We start from the raw sequence: 14906 nt of genomic DNA, 5'->3' as shown, positions 1-14906 counted from the left end.
ACCTAGGCCTATTTCTCTGGCAAACAAAAGTAAGCTGCCCTGCTTCTGGATGGCAGATTGCAGGAGACACTTGGTACTATCAAACCAGCCCGACTTGGCACTGGTGCCACCTTGGATCTGGGAACCATGCTGTGTATCGTGGATATTCAGGGGCCAGCCGGCCACTCTCAGCCATATGTCCCCAAATAGAAACCTCGGCCCGTTTCTCTGGCAAACAAAACTCAACTGCCCCTCTTCTGGATGGCAAATTGCAGGATGAACTTGATACTAAAACCGCAGGCCGACTTGGTAGTGGTGACACCTTGGGCCTGGGAACCATCATGCGTATCGAGCATTTTAAGGAGCCAGCCGGCCACTCCCAGCAATATGCCCCCAAAAACAATCCACGGAATTTTTCTCTGGCAAACAAAAATCAGCTGCCCCGCTTCTGGATGGCAGATTGCAGGAGACACTTTGCACCATCAAACCAGCCCGACTTGGCACTGGTGCCACCTTGCATCTGGGAACCATGCTGCCTAGCGTGGATTTTCAGGAGCCAGCCGGCCACTCTCAGCTATATGCCCCCAATCAAAACCCACGGCCCGTTTCCCTGGCAAACAAAAGTAAGCTGCCCCGCTTCTGGATGGCAGATTGCAGGACGCACTTGGTAGTATCAAACCAGCCCGACTTGGCACTGGTGCCACCTTGGGTCTGGGAACCATCCTGCGTATCGTGGGTTCAAAGGAGCCAGCCGGCCACTCCCAGCCACAGGCCCCCAAATACAAACAATGGCGCTTTTCCCTGGAAAACAAAACTCGCCTGCCAACTTTTTGATGGCAGATTGCAGGAGCCACTTGTTACTATCAAACCAGCCCAACTTGGCACTGGTGCCACCATGGGTCTGGTAACCATCCTGCCTATTGTAGATTTTCAGGAGCCAGCCGGTCACTCCCAGCCATAGGTCCCCAGTCACAAACCTCGGCCCGTTTCCCTGGCAAACAAAAGTAAGCTGCCCCGCTTCTGGATGGCAGATTGCAGGAGCCACTTGGTACTATCAAACCAGCCCAACTTGGCACTGGTGCCACCTTGGGTCTGGGAACCATGCTGCGTAACACAGATTCTAAGGAGCCAGTCGGCCACTACCAGCCACAAGCCCCCAAACACAAACAACGGCGCTATTCTCTGGCAAACAAAACTCAACTGCCCCTCTTCTGGATGGTAAATTGCAGGACGCACTTGGTACTATAAAAACAGCCCGACTTGGCACTGGTGCCACCTTGGGTCTGGGAACCATCCTGCGTATTGTGGGTTTTCAGGAGCCAGCCGAACACTCCCAGCCACAGGCCCCCAAATACAAACCAAAGCCTTTTTCTCTGGCAAACAAAACTCAGCTGCCCCGCTTCTGGATGGCAGATTGCAGGAGCCACTTGGGACTATCACACCAGAACAACATGGCACTGCTGCCACCTTGGATCTGGGAACCATCCTTCCTATCGTGGATTTTCAGGGGCCAGCCGGTCACTCTCAGCCATAGGCCCCAAACACAAACCACGGCCCTTTTCTCTGGAAAACAAAACTCAACTGCCCCTCTTCTGGATGGCAGATTGCAGGAGTCACTGGGTACTATGAAACCAGCCCTACTTGGCACTGATGCCACCTTGGGTCTGGGAACCATGCTGCGTATCATGGATTTTCAGGAGCCAGCCGGCCACTGCCAGCCACAGGCCCCGAAACACAAACAACAGCCTTTTTCTCTGGCAAACAAAATTCAGCTGCCCCGCTTCTGGATGGCAGATTGCAGGAACCACTTGGTACTAACAAACCAGTCCGACTTGGCACTGGTGCCACCTTGGGTCTGGGAACCATCCTGCGTATCGTGGATTCTAAGGAGCCAGCTGGCCACTCCCAGCCACAGGCCCCAAAACACGCACAACGGTGCTTTTCCCTGGAAAACAAAACTCGCCTGCCAAACTTTTGATGGCAGATTGCAGGAGCCACTTGGTACTATCAAACCAGCCCAACTTGGCACTGGTGCCACCATGGGTCTGGTCACCATCCTGCCTATCGTAGCTTGTCAGGAGCCAGCCAGCCACCCCAATCCAGAGGCCCCCAGACAAATATTTCGGCCCGTTTCCCTGGCAAACAAAAGTAAGCTGCCCCGCTTCTGCATGGCAGATTGCAGGAGCCACTTTGCACCATCAAACCAGCCCAACTTGGCACTGGTGCCACCTCAGGTCTGGGAACCATCCTGCGTATCGTGGGTTCTAAGGAGCCAGCCAGCCACCCCCAGCCAGAGGCCCCTAGACACAAACCTCGGCCCGTTTCCCTGGCAAACAAAAGTAAGCTGCCCCGCTTCTGCATGGCAGATTGCAGGAGCTGCTTAGTACTATCAAACCAGCCCGACTTGGCACTGGTGCCACCTCAGGTCTGGGAACCATCCTGCCTATCGTGGATTTTCAGGGGCCAGCCGGCCACTCTCAGCCATATGCCCCCAAAAACAAACCACGGCCCTTTTCTCTGGCAAACAAAACTCAACTGCCCCTCTTCTGGATGGCAAATTTTAGGACGCCCTTAGTACTACGAACACCGCCCGACGTGGCCCTGGTGCCACCTTGTGTCAGGGAACCATCCTGCATATCGAGCTTTTTAAGGAGCCAGACGGCCACGCCCAGCCATAAACCCCCAAAAACAAACCACGGACTATTTCTCTTGGAAACAAAAATCCGCTGCCCCGCGTCTGGATGGCAGATTGCAGGAGCCACTTTGCACCATCAAACCAGCCCGACTTGGCACTGGTGCCACCTTGGGTCTGGGAACAATCCTGCATATCGTGGATTCTAAGGAGCCAGCCGGCCACTCCCAGCCACAGGCCCCCAAACACAAACAACGGCGCTTTTCCCTGGAAAACAAAATTCGCCTGCCAACTTTCTGATGGCAGATTGCAGGAGCCACTTGGTACTATCAAACCAGCCCAACTTGGCACTGGTGCCACCTCTGGTCTGGGAACCATCCTGCCTATCGTAGCTTTTCAGGAGCCAGCCGGTCACTCCCAGCCATAGACCCCCAGACACAAACCTCGGCCCGTTTCCCTGGAAAACAAAAGTAAGCTACCCCAATTCTGGATGGCAGATTGCAGGAGCCACTTGGTACTATCAAATCAGCCCAACTTGGCACTGGTGCCACCATGGGTCTGGTAAACATCCTGCCTATCGTAGCTTTTCAGGAGCCAGCCGGTCACTCCCTGCCATAGGCCCCTGGACACAAACCTCGGCCCGTTTCCCTGGCAAACAAAAGTAAGCTGCCCCGCTTTTGGATGGCAGATTGCAGGATGCACTTGGTACTTACAAACCAGCCCGACTTGGCCCTGGTGCCACCTTGGCTCTGGGAACCATGCTGCGTAACGTAGATTCTACGAGGACAGGCGGCCACTCCCAGCCACAGGCCTCTAAACAAAAACAACGGCGCTTTTCCCTGGAAAACAAAACTCGCCTGCCAACTTCTTGATGGCAGATTGCAGGAGCCACTTGGTACTATCAAACCAGCCCAACTTGGCACTGGTGCCACCATGGGTCTGGTCACCATCCTGCCTATCGTAGCTTTTTAGGAGCCAGCAGCTCACTCCCAGCCATAGGCCTCCAGACAAATACCTCGGCACGTTTCCCTGGCAAACAAAAGTAGGCTGCCCCGCTTCTGGATGGCAAATTGCAGGACGCACTTGGTACTACGAAAACAGCCCGACTTGGCACTGATGCCACCTTGGGTCAGGGAACAATCCTGCGTATAGAGCTTTTTAAGGAGCCAGCCGGCCACGTCCAGTCATATACCCCCAAAAAAAACCACGGAACATTTCTCCAGCAAACAAAAATCCGCTGCCCCGCGTCTGGATGGCAGATTGCAGGAGCTATTTAGTATTATCAAACCAGCCCGACTTGGCACTGGTGGCACCATGATTCTGGTAACCATCCTGCCTATCGTAGCTTTTCAGTAGCCAGCCGGTCACTCCCAGCCATAGGCCCCCAGACAAATACCTCGGCCCGTTTCCCTGGGAAACAAAAGTAAGCTGTCCCGCTTCTGGATGGAAGATTGCAGGAGCCACTTGGTACTCTCAAACCAGCCCAACTTGTTCCCAGACCCAAGGTGGCACCAGTGCCAAGTCGGGCTGGTTTGATGGTGCAACGTGGCTCCTGCAATCTGCCATCCAAAAGCGGGGCAGCTTACTTTTGTTTGCCAGGGAAACGGGCCGAGGTTTGTGTCTGGGGGCCTATGGCAGGGAGTGACCGGCTGGCTCCTCAAAAGCAACGATAGGCAGGATGTTTACCAGACCCATGGTGGCACCAGTGCCAAGTTGGGCTGATTTGATAGTACCAAGTGGCTCCTGCAATCTGCGATCCAGAATCGGGGTAGCTTACTTTTGTTTTCCAGGGAAACGGGCCGAGGTTTGTGTCTGGGGGTCTATGGCTGGGAGTGACCGGCTGGCTCCTTAGAATCCACGATATGCAGGATTGTTCCCAGACCCAAGGTGGCACCAGTGCCAAGTCGGGCTGGTTTGATGGTGCAAAGTGGCTCCTGCAATCTGCCATCAAAAAGTTGGCAGGCGAATTTTGTTTTCCAGGGAAAAGCGCCGTTGTTTTTGTTTGGGGGCCTGTGGCTGGGAGTGGCCGGCTGGCTCCTTAGAATCCACGATATGCAGGATTGTTCCCAGACCCAAGGTGGCACCAGTGCCAAGTCGGGCTGGTTTGATGGTGCAAAGTGGCTCCTGCAATCTGCCATCCAGACGCGGGGCAGCGGATTTTTGTTTCCAAGAGAAATGGTCCGTGGTTTGTTTTTGGGGGTTTATGGCTGGGCGTGGCCGGCTGGCTCCTTAAAAAGCTCGATATGCAGGATGGTTCCCTGACACAAGGTGGCACCAGTGCCACGTCGGGCGGTTTTCGTAGTACAAAGTGCGTCCTAAAATTTGCCATCCAGAAGAGGGGCAGTTGAGTTTTGTTTGCCAGAGTAAAGGGCCGTGGTTTGTTTTTGGGGGCATATGGCTGAGAGTGGCCGGCTGGCTCCTGAAAAGCTACGATAGGCAGGATGTTTACGAGACCCATGGTGGCACCAGTGCCAAGTTGGGCTGATTTGATAGTACCAAGTGGCTCCTGCAATCTGCCATCCAGAATCGGGGTAGCTTACTTTTGTTTTCCAGGGAAACGGGCCGAGCTTTGTGTCTGGGGGTCTATGGTTGGGAGTGGCCGGCTGGCTCCTTAGAAACCACGATACGCAGCATGGTTCCCAGACAAGAGGTGCCACCAGTGCCAAGTTGGGCTGGTTTGATACTACCAAGTGGTTCCTGCAATCTGCCATCCAGAAGCGGGGCAGCTTACTTTTGTTTGCCAGGGAAACGGACCGTTGTTTGTGTTTGGGGGCCTATGGCTGGGACAACCGGCTGGCTCCTTAAAATCTACGATACGCAGGATGGTTCCCAGACCAGAGGTGGCACCAGTGCCAAGTTGGGCTGGTTTGATAGTACCAAGTGGCTTCTGCAATCTGCCATCCAGAAGCGGGGCAGCTTACTTTTGTTTGCCAGGGAAACGGGCCGAGCTTTGTGTCTCGGGGCCTATGGCTGTGAGTGACCGGCTGGCTCCTGAAAAGCTTCGATAGGCAGGATGGTGACCAGACCCATGGTGGCACCAGTGCCAAGTTGGGCTGGTTTGATAGTACCAAGTGGCTCCTGCAATCTGCCATCAAAATGTTGTCAGGCGAGTTTTGTTTTCCAGGGAAAAGCGTCGTTGTTTGTGTTTGGGGGCCTGTGGCTGGGAGTGGCCGGCTGGCTCCTTAGAAACCACGATACGCAGCATGGTTCCCAGACAAGAGGTGCCACCAGTGCCAAGTTGGGCTGGTTTGATAGTACCAAGTGGTTCCTGCAATCTGCCATCCAGAAGCGGGGCAGCTTACTTTTGTTTGCCAGGGAAACGGTCCGAGGTTTGTGTCTGGGGGCCTATGGCTGGGAGTGACCGGCTGGCTCCTGAAAAGCTACGATAGGCAGGATGGTGACCAGACCCATGGTGGCACCAGTGCCAAGTTGGGCTGGCTTGATAATACCAAGTGGTTCCTGCAATCGGCCATCAAAATGTTGGCAGGCGAGTTTTGTTTTCCAGGGAAAAGCGCCGTTGTTTGTGCCTGGGGCCCTATGGCCTGGAGTGGACGGATGCCTAATTAGAACCCACGATACGCAGGATGGTTCCCAGACCTGAGGTGGCACCAGTGCCAAGTTGGGCTGGTTTGACGGTGCAAAGTGGCTCCTGCAATCTGCCATGCAGAAGCGGGGCAGCTTACTTTTGTTTGCCAGGGAAACGGGCCGAAATATTTGTCTGGGGGCCTCTGGCTGGGGGTGGCTGGCTGGCTCCTGAAAAGCTACGATAGGCAGGATGGTGACCAGACCCATGGTGGCACCAGTGCCAAGTTGGGCTGGTTTGATAGTACCAAGTGGCTCCTGCAATCTGCCATCAAAAACTTGGCAGGCGAGTTTTGTTTTCCAGGGAAAAGCGCCGTTGTTTGTGTTTGGGGGCCTGTGGCAGGGAGTGGCCGGCTGGCTCCTTAGAATCCACGATACGCAGCATGGTTCCCAGACCCAAGGTGGCACCAGTGCCAAGTCGGGCTGGCTTGATAATACCAAGTGGTTCCTGCAATCGGCCATCAAAATGTTCGCAGGCGAGTTTTGTTTTCCAGGGAAAAGCGCCTTTGTTTGTGCCTGGGGCCCTATGGCCTGGAGTGGACGGATGGCTAATTAGAATCCACGATACACAGGATGGTTCCCAGACCCATGGTGGCACCAGTGCCAAGTTGGGCTGGTTTGATAGTACCAAGTGGTTCCTGCAATCTGCCATCCAGAAGCGGGGCAGCTTACTTTTGTTTTCCAGGGAAACGGTCCGAGGTTTGTGTCTGGGGGCCTATGGCTGGGAGTGACCGGCTGGCTCCTGAAAAGCTACGATAGGCAGGATGGTGACCAGACCCATGGTGGCACCAGTGCCAAGTTGGGCTGGCTAGATAATACCAAGTGGTTCCTGCAATCGGCCATCAAAAAGTTGGCAGGCGAGTTTTGTTTTCCAGGGAAAAGCGCCGTTGTTTGTGCCTGGGGCCCTAAGGCCTGGAGTGGACGGATGGCTAATTAGAATCCACGATACACAGGATGGTTCCCAGACCCATGGTGGCACCAGTGCCAAGTTGGGCTGGTTTGATAGTACCAAGTGGTTCCTGCAATCTGCCATCCAGAAGCGGGGCAGCTTACTTTTGTTTTCCAGGGAAACGGGCCGAGGTTTTTGTCTGGGGGCCTATGGCTGGGAGTGACCGGCTGGCTCCTGAAAAGCTACGATAGGCAGGATGGTGACCAGACCCATGACGGCACCAGTGCCAAGTTGGGCTGGTTTGATAGTACCAAGTGGCTCCTGCAATCTGCCATCAAAAAGTTGGCAGGCGAGTTTTGTTTTCCAGGGAAAAGCGCCGTTGTTTGTGTTTGGGGGCCTGTGGCTGGGAGTGGCCGGCTGGCTCCTTAGAATCCACGAGACTCAGCATGGTTCCCAGATCAGAGGTGGCACCAGTGCCAAGTTGGGCTGGTTTGATAGTACCAAGTGCGTCCGGGAATCTGCCATCCAGAAGCGGGGCAGCTTACTTTTTTTTGCCAGGGAAACGGGCCGAGGTATTTGTCTGGGGGCCTATGGCTGGGAGTGACCCGCTGGCTCCTGAAAAGTTACGATAGGCAGGATGGTGACCAGACCCATGGTGGCACCAGTGCCAAGTTGGGCTGGTTTGATAGTACCAAGTGGCTCCTGCAATCTGCCATCAAAAAGTTGGCAGGCGAGTTTTGTTTTCCAGGGAAAAGCGCCGTTGTTTGTGTTTGGGGGCCTGTGGCTGGGAGTGGCCGGCTGGCTCCTTAGAATCCACGATACGCAGGATGGTTCACAGACTTGACGTGGCACCAGTGCCAAGTCGGGCTGGTTTGATAGTACCAAGTGCGTCCTGCAATCTGCCATCCAGAAGCGGGGCAGCTTACTTTTGTTTTCCAGGGAAACGGGCCGAGGTATTTGTCTGGGGGCCTATGGCTGGGAGTGACCGGCTGGCTCATGAAAAGCTACGATAGGCAGGATGGTGACCAGACCCATGGTGGCACCAGTGCCAAGTTGGGCTGGTTTGATAGTACCAAGTGGCTCCTGCAATCTGCCATCAAAAAGTTGTCAGGCGAGTTTTGTTTTCCAGGGAAAAGCGCCGTTGTTTTTGTTTGGGTGCCTGTGGCTGGGAGTGGCCGGCTGGCTCCTTAGAATCCACGATACGCAGGATGGTTCCCAGACCAGTGGTGGCACCAGTGCCAAGTCGGGCTGGTTTGATAGTAACAAGTGCGTCCTACTATCTGCCATCCAGAAGCGGGGCAGCTTACTTTTGTTTGCCAGGGAAACGGGCCGAGCTTTGTGTCTGGGGGCCTATGGCTGGGAGTGACCGGCTGGCTCCTGAAAAGCTACGATAGGCAGGATGGTGACCAGACCCATGGTGGCACCAGTGCCAAGTTGGCCTGGTTTGATAGTACCAAGTGGCTCCTGCAATCTGCCATCAAAATGTTGTCAGGCGAGTTTTGTTTTCCAGGGAAAAGCGCCGTTGTTTGTGTTTGGGGGCCTGTGGCTGGGAGTGGCCGGCTGGCTCCTTAGAATCCACGATACGCAGGATGGTTCCCAGACCAGAGGTGGCAACAGTGACAAGTCGGGCCAGTTTGATGGTGCAAAGTGGCTCCTGCAATCTGCCATCCAGAAGCAGGGCTGCTTACTTTTGTTTGCCAGGGAAAGGAGCCGAGGTTTGTGTCTGGGGGCCTATGGCTGGGAGTGACCAGCTGGCTCCTGAAAAGGTACGATAGGCAGGATGTTTACCAGACCCATGGTGGCACCAGTGCCAAGTTCGACTGATTTGATGGTACCAAGTGGCTCCTGCAATCTGCCATCAAAATGTTGGTAGGCGAGTTTTGTTTTCCAGAGAAAAGCGCCGTTGTTTGTGTTTGGGGGCCTGTGGGTGGGAGTGGCCGGATGGCTAATTAGAATCCACGATACGCAGGATGGTTCCCAGACCTAAAGTGGCACCAGTGACAAGTCGGGCCAGTTTGATGGTGCAAAGTTGCTACTGAAATCTGCCATCCAGAAACGGGGCAGCTTACTTTTGTTTGCCAGGGAAACGGGCCAAGGTTTGTGTCTGGGGGCCTATGGCTGTGCGTGACCGGCTAGGTCCTGAAAAGCTACGAGAGGCATGATGGTGACCAGACCCATGGTGGCACCAGTGCCAAGTTGGGCTGGTTTGATAGTACCAAGTGGCTCCTGCAATCTGCCATCAAAAAGTCGGGAAGCGAGTGTTGATTTCCAGGGAAAAGCGCCGTTGTTTTTGTTTGGGGGCCTATGGGTGGGAGTGGCCGGCTGGCTCCTTAGAATCCACGAGACGCAGGATGGTTCCCAGACCTGAGGTGGCACCAGTGCCAAGTTGGGCTGGTTTGATAGTACCAAGTGCGTCCTGCAATCTGCCATCCAGAAGCGGGGTAGCTTACTTTTGTTTGCCAGGGAAACGGTCCGAGGTTTGTGTCTCGGGGCCTATGGCTGGGAGTGACCGGCTGGCTCCTGAAAAGCTACGATAGGCAGGATGGTGACCAGACCCATGGTAGCACCAGTGCCAAGTTGGGCTGGTTTGATAGTACCAAGTGGCTCCTGCAATCTGCCATCAAAAATTTGGCAGGCGAGTTTGTTATCCAGGGAAAAGCGCCGTTGTTTGTGCCTGGGGCCCTATGGCCTGGAGTGGACGGATGGCTAATTAGAATCCACGATACACAGGATGGCTCCCAGACCCATGGTGGCACCAGTGCCAAGTTGGGCTGGTTTGATAGTACCAAGTGGTTCCTGCAATCTGCCATCCAGAAGCGGGGCAGCTTACTTTTGTTTGCCAGGGAAACGGTCCGAGGATTGTGTCTGGGGGCCTAAGCCTGGAAGTGACCGGCTGGCTCGTGAAAAGCTACGATAGGCAGGATGGTGACCAGACCCATGACGGCACCAGTGCCAAGTTGGGCTGGTTTGATAGTACCAAGTGGCTCCTGCAATCTGCCATCAAAAACTTGGCAGGCGAGTTTTGTTTTCCAGGGAAAAGCGCCGTTGTTTGTGTTTGGGGGCCTGTGGCTGGGAGTGGCCGGCTGGCTCCTTAGAATCCACGATACTCAGCATGGTTCCCAGACCAGAGGTGGCACCAGTGCCAAGTTGTGCTGGTTTGATTGTAACAAGTGCGTCCGGGAATCTGCCATCCAGAAGCGGGGCAGCTTACTTTTGTTTGCCAGGGAAACGGGCCGAGGTTTGTGTCTGGGGGCCTATGGCTGGGAGTGGCCGGCTGGCTCATGAAAAGCTACGATAGGCAGGATGGTGACCAGACCCATGGTGGCACCAGTGCCAAGTTGGGCTGGTTTGATAGTACCAAGTGGCTCCAGCAATCTGCCATCAAAAAGTCGGCAAGCGAGTGTTGATTTCCAGGGAAAAGCGTCGTTGTTTGTGTTTGGGGGCCTGTGGCTGGGAGTGGCCGGCTGGCTCCTTAGAATCCACGATACGCAGCATGGTTCCCAGACCCAAGGTGGCACCAGTGCCAAGTCGGGCTGGCTTGATAATACCAAGTGGTTCCTGCAATCGGCCATCAAAATGTTCGCAGGCGAGTTTTGTTTTCCAGGGAAAAGCGCCGTTGTTTGTGCCTGGGGCCCTATGGCCTGGAGTGGACGGATGGCTAATTAGAATCCACGATACACAGGATGGTTCCCAGACCCATGGTGGCACCAGTGCCAAGTTGGGCTGGTTTGATAGTACCAAGTGGTTCCTGCAATCTGCCATCCAGAAGCGGGGCAGCTTACTTTTGTTTGCCAGGGAAACGGTCCGAGGTTTGTGTCTGGGGGCCTATGGCTGGGAGTGACCGGCTGGCTCCTGAAAAGCTACGATAGGCAGGATGGTGACCAGACCCATGGTGGCACCAGTGCCAAGTTGGGCTGGCTTGATAATACCAAGTGGTTCCTGCAATCGGCCATCAAAATGTTCGCAGGCGAGTTTTGTTTTCCAGGGAAAAGCGCCGTTGTTTGTGCCTGGGGCCCTATGGCCTGGAGTGGACGGATGGCTAATTAGAACCCACGATACGCAGGATGGTTCCCAGACCTGAGGTGGCACCAGTGCCAAGTTGGGCTGGTTTGACGGTGCAAAGTGGCTCCTGCAATCTGCCATGCAGAAGCGGGGCAGCTTACTTTTGTTTGCCAGGGAAACGGGCCGAAATATTTGTCTGGGGGCCTCTGGCTGGGGGTGGCTGGCTGGCTCCTGAAAAGCTACGATAGGCACGATGGTGACCAGACCCATGGTGGCACCAGTGCCAACTTGGGCTGGTTTGATAGTACCAAGTGGCTCCTGCAATCTGCCATCAAAAACTTGGCAGGCGAGTTTTGTTTTCCAGGGAAAAGCGCCGTTGTTTGTGTTTGGGGGCCTGTGGCAGGGAGTGGCCGGCTGGCTCCTTAGAATCCATGATACGCAGCATGGTTCCCAGACCCAAGGTGGCACCAGTGCCAAGTCGGGCTGGCTTGATAATACCAAGTGGTTCCTGCAATCGGCCATCAAAAAGTTGGCAGGCGAGTTTTGTTTTCCAGGGAAAAGCGCCGTTGTTTGTGCCTGGGGCCCTATGGCCTGGAGTGGACGGATGGCTAATTAGAATCCACGATACACAGGATGGTTCCCAGACCCATGGTGGCACCAGTGCCAAGTTGGGCTGGTTTGATAGTAACAAGTGGTTTCTGCAATCTGCCATCCAGAAGCGGGGCAGCTTACTTTTGTTTGCCAGGGAAACGGTCCGAGGTTTGTGTCTGGGGGCCTATGGCTGGGAGTGACCGGCTGGCTCCTGAAAAGTTACGATAGGCAGGATGGTGACCAGACCCATGGTGGCACCAGTGCCAAGTTGGGCTGGCTAGATAATACCAAGTGGTTCCTGCAATCGGCCATCAAAAAGTTGGCAGGCGAGTTTTGTTTTCCAGGGAAAAGCGCTGTTGTTTGTGCCTGGGGCCCTATGGCCTGGAGTGGACGGATGGCTAATTAGAATCCACGATACACAGGATGGTTCCCAGACCCATGGTGGCACCAGTGCCAAGTTGGGCTGGTTTGATAGTACCAAGTGGTTCCTGCAATCTGCCATCCAGAAGCGGGGCAGCTTACTTTTGTTTTCCAGGGAAACGGGCCGAGGTTTTTGTCTGGGGGCCTATGGCTGGGAGTGACCGGCTGGCTCGTGAAAAGCTACGATAGGCAGGATGGTGACCAGACCCATGACGGCACCAGTGCCAAGTTGGGCTGGTTTGATAGTACCAAGTGGCTCCTGCAATCTGCCATCACAAACTTGGCGGGCGAGTTTTGTTTTCCAGGGAAAAGCGCCGTTGTTTGTGTTTGGGGGCCTGTGGCTGGGAGTGGCCGGCTGGCTCCTTAGAATCCACGATACTCAGCATGGTTCCCAGATCAGAGGTGGAACCAGTGCCAAGTTGGGCTGGTTTGATAGTACCAAGTGCGTCCGGGAATCTGCCATCCAGAAGCGGGGCAGCTTACTTTTGTTTGCCAGGGAAACGGGCCGTGGGTTTTGTTTGGGGGCCTATGGCTGAGAGTGACCGGCTGGCTCCTGAAAAGTTACGATAGGCAGGATGGTGACCAGACCCATGGTGGCACCAGTGCCAAGTTGGGCTGGTTTGATAGTACCAAGTTGCTCCTGCAATCTGCCATCAAAAAGTTGGCAGGCGAGTTTTGTTTTCCAGGGAAAAGCGCCGTTGTTTGTGTTTGGGGGCCTGTGGCAGGGAGTGGCCGGCTGGCTCCTTAGAATCCACGATACGCAGGATGGTTCCCAGACTTGACGTGGCACCAGTGCCAAGTTGGGCTGGTTTGATAGTACCAAGTGCGTCCTGCAATCTGCCATCCAGAAGCGGGGCAGCTTACTTTTGTTTTCCATGGAAACGGGCCGAGGTATTTGTCTGGGGGCCTATGGCTGGGAGTGACCGGCTGTCTCCTGAAAAGCTACGATAGGCAGGATGGTGACCAGACCCATGGTGGCACCAGTGCCAAGTTGGGCTGGTTTGATAGTACCAAGTGGCTCCTGCAATCTGCCATCAAAAAGTTGTCAGGCGAGTTTTGTTTTCCAGGGAAAAGCGCCGTCGTTTGTGTTTGGGTGCCTGTGGCTGGGAGTGGCCAGCTGGCTAATTAGAATCCACGATACGCAGGATGGTTCCCAGACCAGTGGTGGCACCAGTGCCAAGTCGGGCTGGTTTGATAGTACCAAGTGGCTCCTGCAATCTGCCATCCAGAAGCGGGGCAGCTTACTTTTGTTTGCCAGGGAAACGGGCCGAGGTTTGTGTCTCGGGGCCTATGGCTGGGAGTGACCGGCTGGCTCCTGAAAAGCTACGATAGGCAGGATGGTGACCAGACCCATGGTGGCACCAGTGCCAAGTTGGGCTGGTTTGATAGTACCAAGTGGCTCCTGCAATCTGCCATCAAAAATTTGGCAGGCGAGTTTGTTATCCAGGGAAAAGCGCCGTTGTTTGTGCCTGGGGCCCTATGGCCTGGAGTGGACGGATGGCTAATTAGAATCCACGATACACAGGATGGTTCCCAGACCCATGGTGGCACCAGTGCCAACTTGGGCTGGTTTGATAGTACCAAGTGGTTCCTGCAATCTGCCATCCAGAAGCGGGGCAGCTTACTTTTGTTTGCCAGGGAAACGGTCCGAGGATTGTGTCTGGGGGCCTAAGCCTGGAAGTGACCGGCTGGCTCGTGAAAAGCTACGATAGGCAGGATGGTGACCAGACCCATGACGGCACCAGTGCCAAGTTGGGCTGGTTTGATAGTACCAAGTGGCTCCTGCAATCTGCCATCAAAAAGTTGTCAGGCGAGTTTTGTTTTCCAGGGAAAAGCGCCGTTGTTTGTGTTTGGGGGCCTGTGGCTGGGAGTGGCCGGCTGGCTCCTTAGAATCCACGATACTCAGCATGGTTCCCAGACCAGAGGTGGCACCAGTGCCAAGTTGGGCTGGTTTGATTGTAAAAAGTGCGTCCGGGAATCTGCCATCCAGAAGCGGGGCAGCTTACTTTTGTTTGCCAGGGAAACGGGCCGAGGTTTGTGTCTGGGGGCCTATGGCTGGGAGTGGCCGGCTGGCTCATGAAAAGCTACGATAGGCAGGATGGTGACCAGACCCATGGTGGCACCAGTGCCAAGTTGGGCTGGTTTGATAGTACCAAGTGGCTCCTGCAATCTGCCATCAAAAAGTCGGCAAGCGAGTGTTGATTTCCAGGGAAAAGCGTCGTTGTTTGTGTTTGGGGGCCTGTGGCTGGGAGTGGCCGGCTGGCTCCTTAGAATCCACGATACGCAGCATGGTTCCCAGACCCAAGGTGGCACCAGTGCCAAGTCGGGCTGGCTTGATAATACCAAGTGGTTCCTGCAATCGGCCATCAAAATGTTCGCAGGCGAGTTTTGTTTTCCAGGGAAAAGCGCCGTTGTTTGTGCCTGGGGCCCTATGGCCTGGAGTGGACGGATGGCTAATTAGAATCCACGATACACAGGATGGTTCCCAGACCCATGGTGGCACCAGTGCCAAGTTGGGCTGGTTTGATAGTACCAAGTGGTTCCTGCAATCTGCCATCCAGAAGCGGGGCAGCTTACTTTTGTTTGCCAGGGAAACGGTCCGAGGTTTGTGTCTGGGGGCCTATGGCTGGGAGTGACCGGCTGGCTCCTGAAAAGCTACGATAGGCAGGATGGTGACCAGACCCATGGTGGCACCAGTGCCAAGTTGGGCTGGCTTGATAATACCAAGTGGTTCCTGCAATCGGCCATCAAAATGTTGGCAGGCGAGTTTTGTTTTCCAGGGAAAAGCGCCGTTGTTTGTGCCTGGGGCCC

Source organism: Melospiza melodia, chromosome 3, assembly GCF_035770615.1.
Source record: "Melospiza melodia melodia isolate bMelMel2 chromosome 3, bMelMel2.pri, whole genome shotgun sequence".
NCBI classification, from domain to species: domain Eukaryota; kingdom Metazoa; phylum Chordata; class Aves; order Passeriformes; family Passerellidae; genus Melospiza; species Melospiza melodia.
This window is presented reverse-complemented; position numbering follows the sequence as displayed.